This window comes from Protopterus annectens, chromosome 7.part0, assembly GCF_019279795.1.
Source record: "Protopterus annectens isolate FY-2018-M chromosome 7.part0, PAN1.0, whole genome shotgun sequence".
Taxonomy (NCBI): Eukaryota; Metazoa; Chordata; order Ceratodontiformes; family Protopteridae; genus Protopterus; species Protopterus annectens.
In genome coordinates this window covers 1621912616-1621936456 of record NC_056739.1, presented here as the reverse complement: position 1 = coordinate 1621936456, position 23841 = coordinate 1621912616, and positions in this window count along the sequence as shown.

Genomic DNA, 23841 nt, shown 5'->3' with positions numbered 1-23841 from the left:
GCAGGGGCTGCTAGGATTGCCAATGGTGGGTTCAGAGGCCCTTAATATGTTAGAGCCATCTAACACACACACACACACACACACACACACACACACACACACTGCGGCATGGGGACATGCACTGAAACACACATGCACATGGAGGTGACACAGTAGATCATCTACCCATCTATTAATATACAATACACAGTGCTACAAGCATTGCATGTACCACAGTGGCTTGGTGTTGTAAACTGTGTAACTGTGCTTGCATGGTGGATGACATCTGTATGGGCCAACACTAGGTGGCAATGGGGGAGTTCACAGGGTGGAAGAGACACACAAAATGGTATAGCCATCACATAGATACACACACACTAAAGACAGCCACAGGGGCTGGGCATATGGAAACACATACACAGTTGCCAATAGACATATTAGTAACCCTATGTATACACTTGTATGTACTAAAGTACTGTGTACACATGACATGGTCCACATAGATTATATGCCTGGGACATAACACATGACCTCATGCAAAAGGAACTCTTGTGTATGCCTTAATGGATGGTGGGATAACCCACCGGATATAGTGATTAGTCTTGTCTACTGTTCCTACAAACCTGCACATGTGTATATGTTCTCTTCCTTATATCAAATTCCTTTGCCTCAAATATAAATTTACAATACTGGCAATGGCCACATTTTGCCATCCCTACCCTAAAAAAGTTTGATTGCTTGGGACCTTCCTATATGGTTTTCAAATTATATTCCTTCCTAAAAATTATTTGGGGCACTACACCTAACTTATTACATATAGCATAGTTGTCAACTATAAGACAAAGAAATTCAGGGCATTTTAAACCCATTCTTTGGAGGGATGGAATAGCCCCGGAGGTACAAAATATACTCCCCCATATAACACTTGAAGCTAATACTAGTAATGTAAGTAAGGATAGGAATTTTAATATAAGTTTTTCAACAGTTTTTTCTGAGGATGCATATAATATACGGGAAATTCTATATAAGAACTGGTGTCTTATAGTTGATGACTATGCTATACATAATAAGTTAGGCATAGTGCCCCAAATCATTTTTAGGAAGGGACATAATTTGAAAACCATATTGGAAGGTCCCAAACAATCTGACTTTTTTAGGGTAGGGATGGCAAAATGTGGCTGTTGCCAGTATTGTAAATTTATATTTGAGGCAAAGGAATTTGATATAAGGAAGAGAACATATAAAATTATGAGTAGATATAATTGTGAAACATCAGGTGTTGTATATTTGACCAAGTGCCAACTATGCAATGGGTTCTACATAGGCAAACCTGAGCGTGCTCTTAAGCAAAGGATATATGAGCACCAATATTATATTGGCAAATGTAATATAGTAAACGCACTTGCCAAGCATATTGTAGAAAATCCTACGCACAGGTTTAAATATATTATAGAGCAAATTCAGAGGAATGTACAAGGAGGACCATGGGAATTAAGGTTGGAGGAAAGGGAGCTGCTTTGGCAGCTTAAAACCAAAGCCTATTCATTCCCAGGACTGAATGATTTTTGTTCTATTAAATGTGTTGAAACTTAAATCATTGGAGAGATACAAAATATAAAAAATACATGTCCAGTGTTTGTAAAAATATGTTTTTAACATATATGATAAAAAGTTTTTCTAGTTAAGCATCTTAGGTTGATTGTAGAGTGTGAATTAGATGTGTATAGATTTTTACATACCTATACTGTTTTTTATGAGGAGAGATATGTCTTTTAAGAATAATTTATGATGGCACAAGATTTATTTACAGCTGCTATTTAAGACTGATTAGTATGATTGGGGTTTGTCTGAGGAAGTTCATTCACTGTTGTGGATGAAAGCGCTAACAATAAATTTGTGTATTAAGCCATACTAATATCACACCCAGGTTGATGCTGAGACTACAGGCTGATGGAGTGGGCCTTGAGTTCCAGATGTGCAATAGTCCCATCAAGGCAAGGTCTGGATTGCTTTGTATGCCAGACAGGTTTCACCTCAGTGAAGGGGTAGATGGACAGTGCTGTTAGCCTATCTGTGTAAGGGTGGTTGTTTGGGGTGAGGCCTTAGTGTTTGCAAGATCCTGGTGTGTGGAGTCTACATGGTATATGCTCTGTGGTATGTAGGTTTGTGGAGTTCTCATGTTATTTTGCCTCTGAGGTGTCCATTGCTTGGGTGTTTGTTTTGTTGCAGACCTCCACTTACATGGGTGTGTGTTGTGTATTTGCAGGTGGTGTTTACTGACTCAGTACACTGCATGGCACTTACGTTACTGCCCAATTTGGTCTGGTGTGCACATTCTCCATTTGTCTGGCCAGTGGTTCCCCTTCCCCTTATGTGTGCCTCTTTGTTCTTCTGTAGTCCAGTCACAGGCTTTGGCCACAGTAGCTGCTATACATTTGTAATTCTGATGTGAGCAAGGTAAATGTCGTTACATCACACACAAGGTTGTGGACTTCACACCTTTGAGTGTACCTATTTAACAGGCTGTCCATCATTTCAGCACTCTATTTGCTGTGTTCCTTAGATGGTTTGTGTTGCTATATGTCATCATGAGGCTACATGTGTGGCTAGCTGTCATACCGTCACAGACTGACATCTGGACAGGCCCAAATATGACAGTCAGACAAAGGCCCACACATGGGGACAGGGTGTTAATAATGTTCAGCCAAACATAGACAGTTGGGAGATCAGTTTGGTAATTGATTGTTTGCTCTTATGGGTATGACGTCTAAGCCCCCACTGTCTGCCATTGCTGCTTTGACATGACCCTTTCTTGTTTTGCAAATAGTTGAAAAGCAAATGCAATGTTAGGAAAAGCAGAACAGATATTCAAGGCATACTTGTGCTCCTTCTGTGACAACCTGTGTCATTCCAGGGGTATGGCTGTTGGCCAGTGACATGTTATCAGTGCTGACACAGAAAGGTGGCAGCCTTTTATTAACTGGAAGTACACTGACCTTCACATACCTGCTGTCCTACTGGGCACTATACCTCTCAACATATGGACAAAGCCATAAGTAATTGGGGGACAGAGGCCTAAATATAGGGGCCATTTTTAAGTATTGGCCTTACAAACCTAGAAAGGTGATTCAATAAACAGGTTTTGCATTAGCAATAGTCTGACACTAGAATCTGTCTTTATTTTCTGACCTTAGTTTTACGTGATTTGCCAATGAATTGCCAGACAACCACTATTTCATGATATACAGGCCACAAATATGATGCAAACCTTTGGACATTATGCAATAGGTCTGTACAGTTGAGAGGTATGGTAGGCACTGTGAAGGTTACTCTAAGCTATGTACTGTCCATATGTGTGGCCCCCTGTCCATGACCTGTCCATCTTTCTTGCAATAAAATATATTGACATCTGGATAGTGTGTACAACTCCTACCATAGGTGTAGCTGACATGCAGAATAGTTGGCACTGCAGTTCTTGGAACCTGTCCCTGTCAACCACAGTATGGTACCTAGGCCTCTACGACAGAACAGCCGGGTGTAAGTGCTGGCCACATCCTGACAGTGTTAACCAAACATATACATAGCCCATTGACCTTTGCATACTGTGGACATGCAACAAGTTATAATGTTGATTGGGACAGCCCTGGCAATGTGTGCTCTCTGCTGCTGTTTCCCTACAAACATACATGTTACTGCATTTCTATAGGAATATAGGTGTGTGGGGGGCACACCTGTCAACTGTGCATATTTGAACAGACTGTGCTGATATTTGCTTTACATTTTGGCTCCATTTAGCATGGTATTGTCCCCTGTCTTGAAGACTAGAGTCATATCACTACAGACCACAGGTCAGAGTGTAATGGCATACATTTGAGTTTCAGACTTCTTACACTTCAGAGGTTTACTGCAACAGCAAGACCTGCTGTACTATCACTGTGCAAGTCTGTAGGGGGGTATTTCATAACTGTAGCCATTTTTGGGCCTTTGCCAGATATTTCTTTATAGTTTTCTATGGCTAACTTGCTGGGTGAGGCTGACGGGTGAGTATTGGACCCCCACACTGAAATCCATGCCTGTGACCCCGCAGTTAGTTGGCCGCCCACATATACTGCAGTGGGATTTGTCACCTTGGGTACTACTGCATAGTGTGAGAAACCCAGGATTGGGCAAATATTTCCTGGTGTCCCACATAGCTGTCAGTTGTCTGCTGCTTTCCCCAGTAGGCCACCCCATTCCCCTGCATGCATGCAGCAATACCATAGATATGCTACTAGAACATACTACTCAGTTGTGAGGATGGTGCTTGACGGCTACCTATGTTGGATGCAAGCAGTACACTGCCTATACATGGTAAGGTACAGGTAGTGTGATGTGTGTGGCATCCATTTTACTGTGTGTGAGTCAGAGAGAGGTGTCAGTCCCTGGGTCCCTACAGTGTCAGTGTGTGCGCTATGCATTGCATCTTTGCCAAGGCAAAGACATTCTGGGCATGCCTCCATCTGCCTACAGGAGCTGTCGCAGGGGTTCCTCCTCTGAGTCCCTCTGTGCCTGTGGGGACCTTGGCAATGGTGAGGGGCTGTGTGTCCCTTCCTCGTGCTGTTCCTGCTGCAGCTGTTTCCGCAGTATCATATTGTGTAGCATGGCACATACTATGAACATGTGTGCACATGTGGCTGGAGAGTATTGCAGGGCTCCACCAGATATGTCAAGGCAGTGGAACCGTGACTTAAGTATCCCAAACATACACTCTATAATGATTCTGGTTTGTGCGTGTGCCTCATTATGGCATTCTTCTGTGCATGTGTGCACATTTCTGATGGGTGTTATCGACTGTTCCAGTGCATACCCAGCTTTCCCCCACCAGATGGCCATATAGGATATCCTCCCTGGCAAATCCCTGGTACAGTTGTGAGGAATGCCAGATGTGGGAGTTGTGATAGCTTCCAGGGCTACCAGCATATACATTAATGATAATGTTCTGGGCACTGCACATGACCTGCCAGTTGATGGAGTGAAAGCTCTTGCTGTTTAGGTAGACCCTACCCTGTTCACTGGGTGGTGCTTTGATGTGGATGTACGTACAGTCTATGGCACCCAGCACCTCCAGGTAGTCTGCTACAGGGTGGAAGAGGCGTATATTACTGGTCCTCTACTCAGGGGTGCTGGGGAGGTTAATCTGCTCACCAGCATGTGGTAGCACGGCATCCAGGAAATGGTGGAGTATCCTGGATGTAGATGCCTGAGAGACCTCCATGATGTTCACAGTAGGTCTTTGGAAAGTACTTGTAGCCACTATTCTTAAGGCTACACATACCTTGATATCCACTAGGATGGGTTCCCCTCTGTGGGCTTTGCGTCTGAGGTGAGGCTGGCTCAGCTCGATGAGTTGCTGAAGTATGTCCCTGTCCACCCTGTAGCACTCTAGAATCTCCAGATTATGTAGTCCCTGGTAGGATACCCTGGGTCTAAACACTCTTCTCCTCCTCCTCAGTCTGGGGCAGTTGTCAGCATTATCCTCCTCATCACTCTCAGCCTGTAGCACATACTGATGTATCAAAGTGACTGCCGCCCCTAACATTTTGTTGGTTAAAATTCCCCCAAATGTGTACACCAATGGTGCAGAGTTTGTAGGAAAAAACAGACTGAAAGGTGTTTGCATTGTTTATACTGTTGTGCTGCAGATGCTGCCTGTATGATTGACTGACTGTGATACATTCCACCTGCTAGCTATATTAGTTGCACTTGATTGCTTTTAATCTATTTCCTGTTTTTTCCCTTCCCATTTCCACCCCTTTAAGCCCAAAGGCACGCTGCACAAACCTGCTGCCCAAATGTAAACAGTTTTGCTATTTCCTTCTTTTTTTTTTTTTAAGACCCGTTGTACACTGAGCAAACCTGTTTAGCCAAAGTAAACACTTTTGAGCAAAAATGGCCCTCCCCTGAAAGCAAAAACACTCCTCGTTTCATGGAATAAGTAAATACAGCCTCAGACGCACACCCTTGCTTAACCATGCTTAGCTCAGCTCAAATGGAAGCCATGGTGCTCCAATGTGCTTACACCAAGCATGAAACACCCCCTTTTCATGTCAGCTGCTTCTGTTTACACTGCAGCATTATAGCTCCTACATGGTTAGGTGCAGGCAGACACGGTCTCCCATTTTGCTATTCAATAAATTTATCTCATTTGCATACCCCACTGCCTTAGTCCCTTGTTACATCGCTACACCAGAGCCTTTTTCCTTAGCAACCAGTGTTACCCTGTTATTGTTCTGGTTCTGCATGCTACCCACTATAATGGCAAAATGCAGATTTCACTTAAAATTGTCTTTTTACATTTTTTTATTTTCTGCATGATCTCATTTGTGCACTGCTGCACTATGGTTAAACGGCCGAAATAGGCCAAAACAAAATTTTTATGGTTTGCAACTGTTTTTCATGCCAATGGCCATATGTTTGGCCACTGGCATGCCTAACAGTCATAATACATGCTTTACTTTGAGCTGTCATGCCCAGTTTTGATTTTTGCAAAAATGTACATGGTTAATAACCGAATACATTTCTGCAATGGACACTGCTCTGACACGGATGCCTGATGGCTTACTGAATCATTAATTCACCTCATGTGCATGGTGTTTACCAGCAAATGAGGTAATTACCATTATTCAGTGGTGTTCTTGCCAGAATAGTGCAGGCAGACTCGTGCACACCCCCAGCCTTGTTTACTGAATCACTCAGTGGCCATATTCCATCCAAAAGCTGCTACACTATTCTGGCATGGTAAAATTGCTTTATTGAATCCTGGGGAAAACTTTAAGTTCAGTTTTCTAACATACTCTCTCAATTAATTAATTCTATCACATTTGTTTGCCCTCCTAGCTGGTACAAAATTCCAGCCTTTTTTCAAAACATTACATAAATCATCACTTATATCTAAACTGGAAAGATTCACTATTTTGAAAGAAACATCAACTGTACCTAATGTCTCTAAAGTCAACTGTTCCTCTTTTTCCAGTTCCTTTTGAAATAATTGTTCCTGGATGAAGTGGACGCTACTTGTGCCCAAGTCCTGCACTGGTTGCCATTCTTCTGGTAAACTCTTATTGGCTGGTTGCTCTGCAACAGATGCACCTAGAATTAGAAGTATTTTTAGTTTGCCAAAAATTCATAAAGATTTGGATGACCCACCCATGAGGCCCAGAGTGGCTAATAATAGAAACAAAACAGAAGTAATGTCTATTTTTGTTGATAAACATTTACAACAGGTGGTAGAAGTCAGTATGTCTTACATTAAAGAATTTGACTACAAATCTGAAATTAAAAGTTTAAGGGTGCAAAAAAAAAGATTTACTTGTTACCTTAGATATCAGTTATTTGTATACTGTTTTACCCAACAGTGATGGGATGGAAATGGTAAGGTTGGAGTTAATTAGATCTGGGAAATTTTCCATGAACAGTGTTAGTTTGTTAATGGAGATGCTAGATTTAATTTAAAGTTATAACTTTTTTGAATTTGATGATAAGTTGTACCACAAGGCCAATGGAGTAGTAATGAGTGCAGCTATGTCACCCAGCTAGGCTAATTTTATTTTTGTATGGAAGGGAAAGATGCACATTTTCCAAAGTATTTTTATGAAATGTATTGTTTTTTTCAAGCATTTTATTGACAATGTCTTTTTTGTCTGGAGACGTGATGTGAATTCTTTGCTTGAATTTCTGCATTATTTAAATAATGTTAGCTCCTATTTGAAGTTTACTTTTACTTATAGTTGCAGTAATATTAATTACTTAGATCTTACTGTGTATAAAGATGGGATAGATTAATGACCACAATCTACAAAAAAAGAAGTACAAAATAATCCCCCTTTACACTATGAGAGCATGCACCCTAACAAAACTAAAAATAATATTGTCAAGGAGCAATTAATGAGGGTGCATGAGTTGATGGACAAGGATGAGGATTTTCAGAAAGAAAGTGTTACTTTGTGCAGAAAAGTTATGAATAGGGGGTATCCCAAATATATAGTTATGGATAAATACAAAGAAATAGATGAGAGAAGAAAAAAATAGGTTGCATAAAGATGGTGATAGCAAATAAGTGGATTACAAAACATCCATGGAAGTAGCAAATAGCTTGGATTCACAGACTATAAAATATTATTTCAGCTAACTGCAGGTTGTTTAAATGTAATTCGGGCATTATAAAAGTAGTAGGGGATTCACCTGTGTTTGCACAAAAGAGGGGAAAGAGTTTTAAAAATGTATTTCAAAGTAAATTTAACCCAACATGGAGAAAGTGTATTAATCCTGGGATGTACAAATGTTTCAGTTGTAACATATTTAATTATTTACTGACAGGTGTCAAAAAGATTAATATAAATGACTATAATATACAGTTAAAAGGTAGACTTATTTGAAGTCACCATCTCCGCCGACCCCCCTATAGCTAGGGTCAAACAAAAAAACTTCTCCAAAGCTGATTAAAACCTCCTGAGGGATGTTATAAACAGCTTCACAACCCTGTCCCTCACTGTAGGAACTGACAGCAATGTCCGACTCTACACCAAAGCACTATACGAGCATTTATATGGATGCATAGAATCAAGAATACTTGACAGGACAAAATCATCCTCCGCAAGGAAGAGTAAACGTGTCTGGTGGACATCTGCTAAACAAACTATATAACAAAAAGAAAACATTGTTGTCCAGGACCAAGAAGGAGCAGGTGCCCAATTGGAAGCAATCTCTCCTTAGTCTGAACAAATAGGAGCACTAGTGAAATCCCCTAAAGCCAACTTTAAGTCCAAATTGGCCATATCTACTAGAGACAATCATAAGGCCTTCTTCACATATGTCTGCAATCTCAATGGAAGCACCCAGATCTGTTCAGAACTGGTGGTCAAGGACACCACATACACAAATGCTATAGATATACCAATCTAATGGCTGACAGATTCACTGAAAACTTCTCCCCTCTGTTCCCCATCAGTAAATCAGGACATCCCCAGTACCTGCCCCCTACCCCTTATCTCTAAGGAACAGGTCATCACTGCCCGCTCAAAGGCAAAAAATACAGCCTCCATGGGACCTGATAACATCCCAGGCTGCATCCTACATTAACTCAGGCATGAACTTGCAGCACCATTAGGCACCCTGTTCAACCAAAGCCTGAGTACCATCTTTGTCCCAGCCAAGTTGAGGACAGCCACTGTCATCCTTTACACAAAGGTGGAGATCCAGGAAATTACAGACCCATTAGCCAAACTAGCCTGATCTGCAAGGCCATGGAAAGGATTATCATGGACCTCATTAACAGGGACATTGGCAACCTCCAAACACTCAACCCCACACAGTTTGGCTTTGTCAAGGGAAGGTCATGTCTGTTAAATCTGGTTGACTTCTTTGAGGCAGTCACCAAAGCCATGGATGAGGGGAAGATGGTGCACACTGCCTACCTTGACCTGGCCAAAGCCTTCAACACTATTCCCCACTTGGGTATAGTAGATAAACTCTCTTGACTAGACATCAATCTCTATGTTGCCAGATGGGTAGCAAACTGCCTCACTGATAGAACCCATGTAATCAAAACAGGGGAAGCCACCTCAAGCAGTAGACCCTAATGAATGGCATACTCCAGGGATCACTCTTGGGGCCTCTGTTATTTGGGATATACTTCTCTGAGGTGCAGGCCAAAACCTGTGGGCTATGGCTGATCAAGTTTGCAGATGACTGCAAGCTGGGTGAAGTCATTAATTCCCCAAGTGATATGGATGGTCCTCCAAGAGGTTCTCACCCAAACAAATGAGTGGTGCCAGAAACATGGCCTTAAGCTGAATGCCAAAAAATGCATCATCATCCCCTTTGGGGAGAGTGATGCCTCTACAAATTATCACATTAATAACGATGTCTTAAGTATGCAATCAGGTGTGAGGGATTTCGGCAACCTGGTTAATAGCAAGCTGTCTTTTGACCACCATGTTGTTTCCATTGTACAGAAAGCTTTCTACATGGCCCACCTCATAAGTAAGGGTATCTCATCCAGGGACAAAGAGGTCAAAAAATCCCTGTATTCTTCCCTTATAAAGCCAATTATTGAGTACAATGCCCCCTTTGGTATATTCCACGCAAAGCACATGCAGCAGCTGGAAAGACCACAAAAGTTCCTCACCAGGAGAATCCAGGGCCTCAAACACCTACCATACACAGATAGGCTAAAAGCCATGTCCCTCTACTCAGTTTCATACAGACTCCTCAGAGGTGACCTCTGTCTTGCATACAACGAAAACTCCGCCTTGATGGGACCACTGCATATCCGCAAGTCAAGCTCCACTCGAGCAACCCATACACGTGACCTCAACCTGATCTGTGATATCAATATTTGTTGGCGAGACAGATATGTGTCCCAGAGACTCCCCCTCTGTGTAATAAACTCCCTCTCCACATTAAGCAGAGTACCTCATTATCCCTTTTTAAGCTCAACCTGGATAACTGAATGGAAAGCAGAAAATACACTCCTGGGATTCCACCTGTGTCCCTGCTAGATAGGGGCTCTGGGTGCTGACTTGTCTAAACATGGGCTAAACTCCAGGCTAGGCTTATAAAGGCCTCAGGGCTAGTAGCCTAGTAACCTCCTATGATCCTATGATATTTGTAAGTCCACGTTTGTAGTGTATTTAATTTTATGTATGTCATGCATTTCATTTTATGTCAGACATACTACTAGGAAACTGAACAAAAGAATATATGAAAATAAATATGCTATCAGCATTGCAGATGATAAAAATACATTGGGGAAGCATTACAAGGTCAGTCACTGTAAAGTTGATTTTAAGTGTGTTTTGGATGAAGTTTTAAGTTATGACAAGAAATTTAATGCTGAAGAAGAACTTGGGTGGTTGGAATATGATTGACAGCTGAAACTGAATGCTTGCCACTCACCTTGGTTAAATAACAGGCAAGACTATGTAGCTTTCCTTAAAAGAAAGGAGCTGAAGCATTAACTAGTTGTTATGTGATTTGGATTTTAATTGATTGTGTATTTAAATGTTGTTGAAACGTTACCACATTATTCAGTCTGAAGAAGTTTTACCAGGGTGAAAACACTCACTGTTTAATGTGTTTTTAGTCATTAAATAGTTTTGATTGGATATTTTCTGATGTTTATTTTTAACTTTATTATCAGGGAAGGCAAATGTTTCCATTGCCCTACTCATAAAATTCCAGCTTATTCTGTTGAATGCTTTTGCTGCAGGAAGACCCACCAACAGCAGCAGCAGTATTTTCTTACATTCTGCTTCTGTCTGGATCTTCATTGTTCTTTTAATGTTGTGAAATGTTTGTCACCCCTCCACAAAACCTCACTGATCCATATCTATCAATTCTGGCAACACCTTTGCCATTCTTTTAGCTAGTATACACATAAACACTTAATTATGGTTTAAAATAACCCGAGATCCTGTAGAGTTATTAGAGATATTTTAGTAATTTTATGAATTTATGAAGCTAGGTCTGATGTGTCTTTATGTATTACAGCCACCACAGCTTTCTTCCAAGATGCTGTTGCTTCCCCTCCTTTTAAAGTACTGTTTAACAAAACCTTCCAGATATTTATCGCTTTCTTCACTCCTGACATCCAAACTTTCACAGGAATACCAACTCTTTCTGGAAACTTTCTTGCAGATTGATTACACATTACCAATTTTATCTTATCTCCTCCTATCTTGTCGATTAATTGTTGAGTCTCATCTACCTCTAAGCTTGGCATACTTAAGTCTTCCATAAATATTTCCATTTGTGCTCTTTCTTGATTTCCACATTTCTCTGCTTTAAACAAATGTTCATAAAATTTCTTAAATATCTCTGACTCTATGGGATCTCTGGTTATTTTTTTTATTTATTTTGTTATAAGCTCCCTAAGTTTAGCAACAACCCTTTTCTACTTTCTGTTGCCCAAGTAATTGTACTAAACATTTTTGTGCTATGGAGTTATAAACTCATGCATATTGCCCAGATACGTCCTTATTTTTTTCTTTAACACTCTCCATTTGCACCTTTTCTTGTTCTGTGAGCTTCCCCTTATTCTGCAATACTTTAGCCTTTGTCAACCCCCCTAAATAATTTCTATTACATCTTAACCACATCTATTGTTCTTTTATTTGCACTCTAATTATAAAATCCATTTTCATTTTATCACCTCACTACTTATAACTTCTGAAAGAAACTTCTATCTTCCTTAATAACTCTTGAATAATTTCCAGTAAATTCCTTAAATTCCTCTATTTTTAACAGGTAGGTGGACAAGTACCAGTGCCTCATTTTCACTTCATTACCCTGAATTTTTATCGTAGTTTTCATTGGTGCATGATCTGAAATAGTTAATGGATGCCTGTCAAAGCTTTTAATTAAGTGCATATATTCTTGTTAAATATAATTTCTGTCTAATCTAGCCCAGTTATTGTACCTTGGAGAAAACTACACAATTTCTCTCCAAACTCCTATTACTGAATTCACATCTTCCATACCAAATACTTTCATAAAGTTCTTCAAAAATCTACACACTTTGTTAGATTTTCCTGCCTAGCCCATACAGATACATCTTCATTGTTGCAAATCAAATGCCAGTCTACACCTATAAGTAATATTCCCTGCTGAAAGTTATTTCTCCCAGAATTTTCTTGTATCTAGAATATATTTGCATTAAGCTGACATTACATCATATAAAAAAACATACAGATAACTAGCTTTAGCTGGGTTTCTGAAAATAACTAACACTGTATGTGTTTGAGGGGTCTATATTAAATGCTCAAATGCCCTATTAACAAAATACATAAACGCCAACACATATTCCGTGAACTGTGAATACACCAAATGCCCTAAACCACAAAATTCAAAAGCTTGAACCACCACAGATGTCCCACCCCACCACCCGATACATACTACCGACCCAAACAAACTAAACACATACATACACTAACCAAAACCCTACTTCTAACCCTAACCTGCAGCCTAACCCTAAGGTCCGTAACTATCACACAATTACCTTAACAAGCTATACCCAAACAAACTAAATAATCCACACACATACACGCAACAAAACCCTACATCTAACCCTACACTAAATCTCACATACATTACCATCTATGCACTTACCTTAACCCGCACCCTAACCCTAAGGTCCGTAACTATTGCACACTTACCTTACGAAGCTATACCACAGAAGGGCCGACCATGATGATTCAGCGTTTCGGATTTCGCGTTTCAGGATGATCGATGTTTACCCGGTTCGATGAACATGTGCCGACGTTTACGTATTCGGGTAAGTGCATCTTTGAGAATGTAATAAGGAACCGTGTTTGAGACATGGATATCAAGAAATTCACCTCTTGAGTGGAGCACAGCAACACTTGGGAAGTAAATGTCTTGACATCCATATCAAGAATACATAACAGTTCAATCTTATACAGAGAAACCTAATCATAATTCTTTTTTAGCACCTTAATTGAATTATCTATCACTTGTGACACAGACAAATTTACATTTATACAAAGTATCAAACCATATTAACACATTCACATTTACAAATATTATGTATCACATATATTGTTCTATACAATATAAATCAAATAAATATTACATAAATTGTTAAAATTTTGCCTTCTCTTAAACCTCATTCTTCCTACAAAACATTTTTCTGCATGTATTGTTTCCACAATTTGCATTTTTTCTATTTAATTTACTGCTATCATTTTCTAAAGATCCCACTTCCTGTGCTTTTATTTCTGTTGCAATATTTACTACTTCAAGTACGGCTGGTTTAGACTTTGATTTCCATTTTCTAGTAACTGCTTTTTTGGCAGCCACCAAATTTAAATTAAACAAGGCCTTACTATTTTCTAGGCATTTCAGATTCTGTATCCCAGCTCAAAAAATCAGTTCCTTAGTAACACTCATTTGAAGACTACTCGGTTAGGAATTTTTAAAGTCTGCCATTCCATTACTGTACCCTTATTTAAGCAGATGTTTTTTTTTGTTTGTTTTTTTTATATAACTCTAGAACACAAAAGCTTTAAGCACAATGGCTAGGTTACTAGGCAACAGAAAGTAGAATGGGTCCTTGCTAAACTTAGGGAGCCTATAACAACGAAAACAAAGATCATGTGCAAGTATTAGAATTATTTCAAAATTTTATGAAAAATCTGTATAAAGCAGAGAAATGTGGAAATCAAAAAAAAGAAGAAATGGAAATGTTCATGGAAAAATTAAATATGCCAAGGTTAGAGGTAGGTGAGGCACAATTACTAACATGATAGGAGGAGATGAGATAAAACTGGTGATGTATAACCAGTCTACAGGAAAGTCTCCAGGAGCAGATGATATTCCTGTGGACATTTGGAAGCTAGGAGGGAAGAAAGTGATAAAGGTCTGGGAGGTTTGGCTTAACAGTATTTTAAAAGGAAATGAAGCGCCAACATCCTGGAAGAAAGAGGTGGTGGCTGTAATACCTAAAGATGGGAAAGAACCATCAAATTTAGTTTCATATAGGCCCATTTTGATTCTAAACCATGATTATAACATGCTTATGTCTATAACTGCTAAAAGAATGGCAAAGGTGATGTTAAAATTGATAGATATTTATCAATGTGGCTTTGTAAAAGGAAGGCAAGCATTTGACAACGCCAATAAAACGATGATCCAGAGGGAAGCAGAATGCAAGAAAATACCACTGTTGTTGGTGCGTCTTGCTGTAGAGAAAGCATTCAACAGAGTAAACTGAAATTTTATGAATAGCGTAATGGAAGAAGTTTTGTTCCCTCATAAAAGTATAAAGTTTACTAGAGTGATCTATGAGGGATCAGAGGCAAAAATTAAAGTGAGTGGGGTTCTCTCTGATAAGTTCTGTTTGAGCAGAGAAATGTGCAGGGGTGTCCTCTTTACTCTTTGTTATTTGTGTTATATTTAGAATCACTGGCAAAGGAAATAAGGGAAGTTCAAGGATATACTTGGTATAGTATCCAATAAAAGTTGGCTTTATTTGCAGATATTATTATTTTATACCTGACAAACCAGAAAAGTACATTTTATGTTGTGGAAAAATCTAACACAGTTTCTTTTTAGGATACAAAATTAATGAAGATAAAACAAAGGCAACAATTGTAAAGTATATACCCACATGTGAATTGGTTCAGGAATACCCATATTTATGGTGATATGATAAAATTAAGTACTTACGAGTACGAACCAAAAATTATGTTACAGCAGCAAAGGATATGTGGGGAATGACTAAATAAAAAATACAAAAACTGAGAAATTAGAAGCTTTATTGTATGGATATTGATAGCAAGATACAAGCAGTGAAAATGTTTCTATTCCTTTCAGTTTTATTTATAGGTCAGGCATATTTTTATCAACCACAGGATAAGTTGTGGTTAGCAATTAATAAAGAGTTGAAGAACTTTATCTGGGAGGGGGAAGAGGGCAAGAATTAAGTGGGATAAAGTAATCCTTCCAACAGAATGAGGTGGTTTGGGATTACCTGATTTGAAGAGGTATTTCAGAGCTACACAGTCAAAGCCCCTATGCATAACGCAAGCAGAAAGCTATAATTCAAAGTGGAAAAGGATGGTGATGAAACAGGCATGAAGCTCAAGAAATAAGGAGGAACTGGGATTTTGGATGAACATCCTAACAATAACCTTACAGAATATTATATTCATTAACTACTGAAAGTATCCTAAGAACTAACCCAACATGGGAATGAAAAAAGGAGATTCTGCCAATAGGATTGACTACAATTAGGGGTACAAAGAATAGGCAAGAGAGGAGCTGGAATTTACTGGAGAAAACTGGCAAAGGAACCAAAGTTTTGGTAGCAAATATTTAGAGAGGGAAAGGTAATGGAATGGGAAGTGGCCAAAACTTTATTTGGATTGCAGGCTAGAGATTCCCTTCCCTATCCAGGATTAATATTAGAGTATAGGCAAAGAGAAAAAAAAATAAAGGGACCTTAAGCAAAAGATCAGCATTGATAGAGTTTTTAATAGAATCTAGAACAGAAGCTACTTTTAAAAAGGGATAATAGTAAGGCATATAAAGTACTGCATGATATCTATAAGAATCAATTAGGGGAGGTTAGAAAGGATTGGGAAGAGAGTTTGAATAAGCAATTCACAAAGAAATAATGGGGGGATATATTTATGTCTTGTGAAAAGAAATGTTCTGCATAATAATACATTATTATATACTCACAAAAATACCCTGAAAAGCCATGTCATCAATTGTGAAACAGTAATCAAGAGACTAAAGAAAAAAAAGGAGTTATGTCTTACAATAACATTCCATCTGTGTTGTTCATCTTCTTTTATTCCTCACTGATGGGTTCAGTTCCGAGCCCTTGGAACCAAGTTAGCCTATTACCAAGCTTGCGCCAGCCAAAAAAACTCTAGCTAAGTCTCTACCCAGAATGCCCTTCTCCCTGTTACCTCAGATTGAGTTTGCTAAGAAAGGAAGTAAAGGCGAGGCCACTTCTACACAAGTAATCTAGTGCACCACTTAGACCCAAAGCATCTCCCAGGAGCCTTTAGAGGGGGAAGGAGGGTGGGAAGTGATGCATGAAAGAAGATGAACACAGATGGAATGTTATGGTAAGACATAACTTCTTTATCTGATGTTGTTAATCTTCTTTCCATTCATCACTGATGGGACAGAATCCCAAACTACCTTGAGGTCCATGGGTGGCCCATATGGAAGAACATACTAAGTACCACTGAGCCAAAGGCAGGTCTCCCCCTGGAGACCAGGTCAAATTTGTAATGATTGATAAAGGTATGAGGCTTAGCCCAAGTAGCTGCTGCAAATATGTCATCCACAGATGCCCTGGAATGGAATGCTGTAGAAGTTGCCATAGATCTAGTGGAGTAGGCTTTAACTTTTGGCATGGATTCATTATGAAGGGAATAAATGACACATATGCAGTCCCTTAGCCATTTTGATAATGTAACCTTGGAAAAGCCTCTCCCATTTTGGGCCCTAAAAAGGAGATGAAAAGCTGTTCAGATTTATGGATAGGTTTGGTCCTGTCTAGGTAAAACCTTAACTGTCTATGTACATCTAAGGTTTGAAGGCAATACTCTCCTTTATTGGCAAAATTTGGAAAGAAGACAGGTAGATCAATGGACTGGTTAATAGAGAATTCAGAAACAACTTTGCGAAGAAAGAATGGGTTTGTTCAAAGTGACACTCTGTCTTTATGAAAGACCAGGTAGGGCCTCTTGATACACAATGCCTGCAGCTCTGAGACTCTTCTGGCAGAGGTAATGGCTACCAGGAACAAAGATTTCCAAAACAAGAACTTTAGGTCACACTTAGCCACAGGCTCAAAGGGCTTTTGAGTCAAAGACTGGAGGACTAAAGTGAGGTTCCATGGTACTACAGGCTGTCTGACAGGAGGCCTGAGATGAAAGGTCCCTTTGATATAGCCTATATATATATATATATATATATATATATATATATATATACCACTGTGGAAGTTGGAAATTGCCACTACATGTACATGAACTGTAGCGGCAGGGGCTCCATTATCAAGACTCGTAGCCAAATATTGAAGCACTGCAGTAACTGGAGCCAAATCCAGGTCTAGCATGTTATCCTTGGACCAAATGGAAAACCTTTTCCATTTATCCTGATATAGTCTTCTGGTGGATGGCTTGTGAGAAGCCAGAATGATGTCTCAAACAGGTGTGGAGAGATTAGCCTGGCTGGAGACTAGCGGAAGTGGAGAAATCAAGCTGTCAGGTTGGGAATGGACAGGTTTGGGTGACTCAACCCTTGGGAGTGAGTGATCAGATCTGATAGAGGGTCCAAAATCCATGGTGGGAACACTAGGTGAGGTCGAAGAAAGGGGAAACAAACTTGTCAAGGCCAGAATGGGGCTATGAGGATCACCTTGCTCTCAACCGAAGAGCTTTCTTTAGAAATTGTGGGATCAAAAGAATGGGAGGATAGGTGTAGAGAATTTCTGTGGGCCAATTGTGGATCAGGGTATCCCTCGGTGACTCCCCCTGCAGGAGAAGTAGGGCAAAGTAGCTGCTGCACTTGGTGTTTGATGGAGAGGTGAAAGGATCACAGCAAGGCTGGCCACAGTAGCTGAAGATTACAGATGCCACCTCGGGGTTGAGGGACCACTCGTGGGGCATGAGGATGCATCTGCTCAGTTTGAATGCAATCACATTGTAGCTCCCTGGGATATGCACTGATATCAGAAAGCGGTTGGAAGCCATTGCCCACTGCCAGATTCTCATGGCTTCTCAAAAAAGGGGGTAGGACTTGGTTCCTGCTAGCTTGTTGATGTACCAGACCACTGACATATTGTCTGAATGGACTGCAATTGTCCTGGAGTGGAGAGCCAAATGGAATGCCTGCAATGCTAACAGCACAGCCCTCAGTTGTAGGACATTGATATGCAGGTAGGCTTCCGAGGTGGACCACGTGCCTTGGACAGTCTTTCCCTGAAAATGGCCCCCCACCCGATCAGGGAAGAATACATTGTCACAATGGCTGTGGGCTGGGAGGGTTGAAAAGGACAGCTCCAAAGATCTTCGTCTGGCCTCATCCACCAAAGCAGGTCCTGTTTGCAAGAGTTGGTTATTCAAATCTTGTAATCCAAGGGATGACAGTTTGGGAACCATTGACACAGAAGGAGTCATTGCAGAATTTGCATATGTAGCTTTGCTAGAGGCACTACTGGAATTGACGCAGCCATAGAATGCACAGCTTGGAGAACTTGTCTTGCAGGGACTGATGTTTGAGAAAGAATCACTCAGACTTGAAGCCTCAGTCGGTGGATTCTGTGAAGAGGGAGTGATACTAGACAGGACTGAGTATTGAACATTGCTCCAATGAACTCTATTTGCTGTGTAGGGATAAGATTTGATTTCTCTTAATGTATCATAATTTCCAACAGTTTTGCCAGAGAGAGAGTATGTTGTATGGCAATTACCAGAAGATGCTTGGTGGGGGCGGTAAAGATCCAGTCATCTAGATATGGAAACACCTGGAATCCTTGTAGTTTCAAGTGAGCTGTTACCACTGCCATGCATTTTGTGAACACCCTGGGGGCTGTAGAGAGACTGAACGGCAGGGCACGGAATTGGTAATGACTGGCTCCTAGCCAGAAGCAAACCAGATTCTTGGAGTATTTGTCCATCTTGATGTGGAATATGTGTCCCAGAGATCTACAGAGCACATCTAATTGCCTTCTCTTAAAAAGGGAAAGATGGACTGAACCATGACCATCCGGAATTTGGTTTGGGTGACAGGCTTGTTTAAGCTGCCGAGATCCAAAATGGGTCTCCAGTTCCCTGTCTTTTTTGGCACCAAAAAGAATCTTGAGTAAAATCCAGATCCTCATTGGTCTGGTGGATCTGGTTGGATGACTCTTTTTTTGAGACAGCTTTATAATCTCTGAAGCTGCTGCTTCCCTTTGACTGAGTGAAATGTTGGGAAGTTTTCTTGGAAATTTTGGCTGACAAGAAAGGGGAATGGTGTAACCTCTGGTGATAATATTCTGCACCCAACAACTGGCGGTGATCGAGTGCCAGGCAGCTTGGTGCAGAGAGAAACAACCCCCGACTGCTTCCAGAGGTAAGCAATCGGGCCGCCCCTCAGGAGCGCTGATGAGGCTGGCCAGAAAGAGAGCCCTGGAGCCTTGGTCATGAGGACCTCCTCTGCCTCTATAGGGGTGTCTTCCAGAATTGTTACCCCCTCTTCCTCTGGGAGTATCATCACCACGTGTGGCACAGAAAGGGACCCTGAGACTTCTTATGCCACATTTTCCCACTTCTCTGATTCCTGGAGAAGGTACATTGAGGGTTGGAAAAATGTAGCCCTATGGCAGACAGGGGCTTTTCCATCTTGCTCGCACCTGGCTAGCATGTCTTTCACTTTGGAGCTAAAGAGGGATGAAGCTTCGATGGGAGCATTTAGAAAGGAAGACTTAAAGGGATCCGCAAGGTCACAGATGCACATCCAGGCATAATGTCTCATAACAATGCCCGAACCCACTGCTCTAGCTGCCCCTTCTGTCACTTGTGAAAGCAACCTCATGGACAAGTTGGATATTGATTCCAGGGCTGCTAGCTGCAAGGCCACCTTGTCCTTGACCCCGTCAGACAACTGTCCTGTGAGTGTCCCAGAGAGTTTGTAGATCAAGTCCCTCTGGAGACTCGTAAAATGTGCCAAATAATTCAGGGACCATATAGCAAAGGTCCCTGATGCAAAAACACACTTCCCAAGTCTATCCACTGCCTAGGACTCCCTGCTGGGCAGGTGGACAACGGGACTTTCTTCAGTCAAGTCCTTTTTCATGGCCACCGCCACCAACATAGCATCAACTGGTAACCCTTTGGACCAGTGCGGATTCTCAACAGGAGAGGGCAGAATTTTGTCTGGTCTCTGGGGGATCGCATCAATGGAATCAGGGTTCTTCCCAGTGGTGGGTCGTGCCATTGGACTGCAGCCCACCCAGTTGAAAAGTACAGTTTAAATTATATATTTATATTTATAAATTATTTAATGTTTACTGCTGGCTGGCAGATGAGTCTCTAAACGAGTCCGACTGACTCGCACAGACCTGGAACTCGGACTGTGCATGCTCATTGAGTTCCATTTTTTTTTTAATAACTCTCCCTAAATCTGGACTGCAGTCCAGATTAAGGAAAGAAGAAGGCATCAGTATGATGCCCAGAAGGCTATGTAAAACAGAAGGGGGAAGAACTGCTACATTCACAGTCACGTACATGATGCCGGCAGCTGTATGGTTACTGATTGGTTCTTGCTCTCTTCCTGAAAAAGAGAGCAAGAAACAATCAGTAGTAGCACAGTACTTTGGTTGCTACCATTGCTGAGACATGTTTCAAACAACTTGTTTGCTTTTTGCTTGCTTTACGGAGAGTTTTTGATCCTAACATCTTGATCAGATGCACATTCACTCATTTTTAACTTTATTAATACAGAGGTAAGTGTCCAACTCCTTGTTGTCCATGACAGATTTATTTATAGATTGGGAGGCCAAGGAAGTTCATTTGGCAAACAGCAATTCCCTGTCAGAAAACATGATGTTTTTATATAGTAGTCATGTCATGTTATGTTATGTTATCTAGGCAAAGACAAAATGAGATCTTTGGGAACTTCCTTAATCTTGAAGTTTCAGTTTGTGTAATTTATTTTTATTTTTCTGATGTTACTGAGCACTATATTCTGCATTTTGCATTGGCTTGGCTATTTTTTTTAGTAAAACAGTGGTTAAAGGGGAGGAGTAACTATGGTAATCTTAAATCTTATTTGCAATCAAGGGATGTTATGTTAGAATCTAGTTAAAATCTGCTATGGTTAAAAACTCTGGATTAATTAAAATTTACAGATGATTGTAATGACCTTCTAGCAATAACTCCATTTGCTAGTTCTTTAAGGTTACACCATGATCTCAGAATCTTAATGCAAAATTTTGAGTTAAGGGATATTGACTGATGTTTTGATGCCTTTTTAAAGTCTTAAGCGGGAATATTTTTTACTCAGATTAGTAGTAGCACTATTAGTTTTAGTATTATTAGTATAAGCTGCTTCCACTATGATAATAAGTACTTGTAACTAAGATTTGATTGTGAAACTGCATTCATTATGATAAGTATTAGACCTTTTTATGAAAGTGAAATGTGCATTATGAATAATGAAAAACATTGAACAATATAATAAAAGGAAAAAATAACTATCAGGACTACTGTATTATACAACAACCCTCCCCCCATTAATATTCCAAAACGTGCACGCTGATTGGTCAGCCTGCACATTGTAAATCAGAGTTATAGCAATGGAAAAAGGTCCGGTCACCCGGGATTTTTCCATTATTATAACTTTTTTTTTTACAGCAATGGAGAACACAAGATCTCAGTTGCTTTTTACAACCTGTCTCGCTATGTTAAATGAGTTTTTAAACCCATTTAACATAGCCAGACACTTTAAAAAGCAATGGAGATCTTGCTTTCTCCATTGCTTTTTTCAAAACTGTCTCGCTATGTTAAATGGGTTTAACATAGTGAGACAGCTTTAAAAAAAGCAACGGAGATTCTCATTTACCATAGCGAGACAGGTTGTAGAAAGCAACGGAGATCTTGCTTTCTCCATTGCTTTTGCCCACAGTTCTGATGTACTGTGTAAGTATACACATGCGCAATACATCAGAACTGCCACAGAATACCAGACAGCTGTGGAAGGGCAGCAAGGAGGCATTATACAATGCCATTATTTAAGAAAAGTAATTATTTTGTTTCTTAAATAATGTCATTGTATAATAGCAATAACCCACGACTAGGTGTGGGTAATGCTGGATTTACCCATGGTTGTCTTTGTTTGGCCACTCAGGCTTCGCCCTCATGACCAAACCACACCAACCATGGGTAAATCCAGCATTATCCACACCCAGGCGTGGATTATTGCTATAATGACAAATTGCAAATATAAATTGTTTATTTGAGCTACTTACAAAGTGTATGTTGACTCAATGCTTTCTATTAAGCTTTAACTAAAAGCAGATCAAGTATTTAAGCAACTGCAATAACTGCAGATACTCGTAATACAACAGAGACATGACAATCTTGAAAAATCTATATTATGTTTATGAGCATTTTCTTTTACTTCCTTTTTATATTACATATATTAATATATAATGTTCTTGACTGTGTGACATATAAACACACACAAATACTTTCATACAGTGTCCTTTTGCACTTTTTTTACTTCACATAGCTGTGTTGTGTGCGTGTGTGTGTCTGTCTGTATGTCTGAGTATCATTTTGCTATCATTTTTCTTCTCTCATTCTTCTTTTTGAAGAAAAGTTTTTTTTTCCCCAGGTGCTTTGGGCTTTTTCTCTTTGCTTTTAAAAAAGCACTGAGGCTTCTCTGGTTATTCTAGTATTCTAGGTTTATCACAACTGAATAAGGGACAAATCTAGAAAGACAATGAAGCAACCAGTGACATTTTCTAAAATATCTGTACTATTAAGTTAAGAAATTGACAGGATAGGAAGAGGTAAAATATCACACATTTTATGATTTTCCAAAGTGAAAAAAGGTCTAACTGTAATTCCTGTCATTCTTTATTAAGTTATTATACAATAAAGCAATTCTTTGTAAGCAGAATATGAGGGCATGGAAGCAGTGACAGAGATTTTATTTTCCTAAAGCTCAAGGATCGCTGCAGAAGATGACTGTACCCATGAACTTAAAAGATGTTCACTTCATGGAAAGAAAGCTTTGGCAATTCTGCCTAAGATATTAAAGAGCAGTCTTCATGGTGTACAGGGATAAGGCCTGACTGCATCACATATGCCCCAAGTTTGATCAGCAGCTCTTGCATGGGAACAACCAGGCAAAGTGGGTGGGTCTGAGTATCTCATGTCCACTTGCTCACCCTGTAGGAGGAAAAATGAGTGGGAAATGTGCTGAAACATGCCCCTGCAGTTGACTTCTAGTAGATACTTGGGATATGTTGGAAGGGATTGTCTATAAAGGGGAGAGGACAATGACTGAGTTGCTTATGAATGCCAGGATGAGATGATGCATTACCCATTGTACACCATGCGAACCTGTAGGATATTATATGTGTGAGGTGGAGAGTTTGGCCTTGAAGAGGATGCCTTGATCTTGTCAGGTGCTGAACATGGAAAGAGAGAGACTGCACTTGCTCACTAAAGCAATTATATAAGTCAGCACTAAAAATTAAAAGCAGTTTTCAATTATTAAGGAATTCCCATTATTCTAGCATGTCAAGGTCGATTGTCAATCTCCTCTCGGTCCAGCTGGTGGGAATCT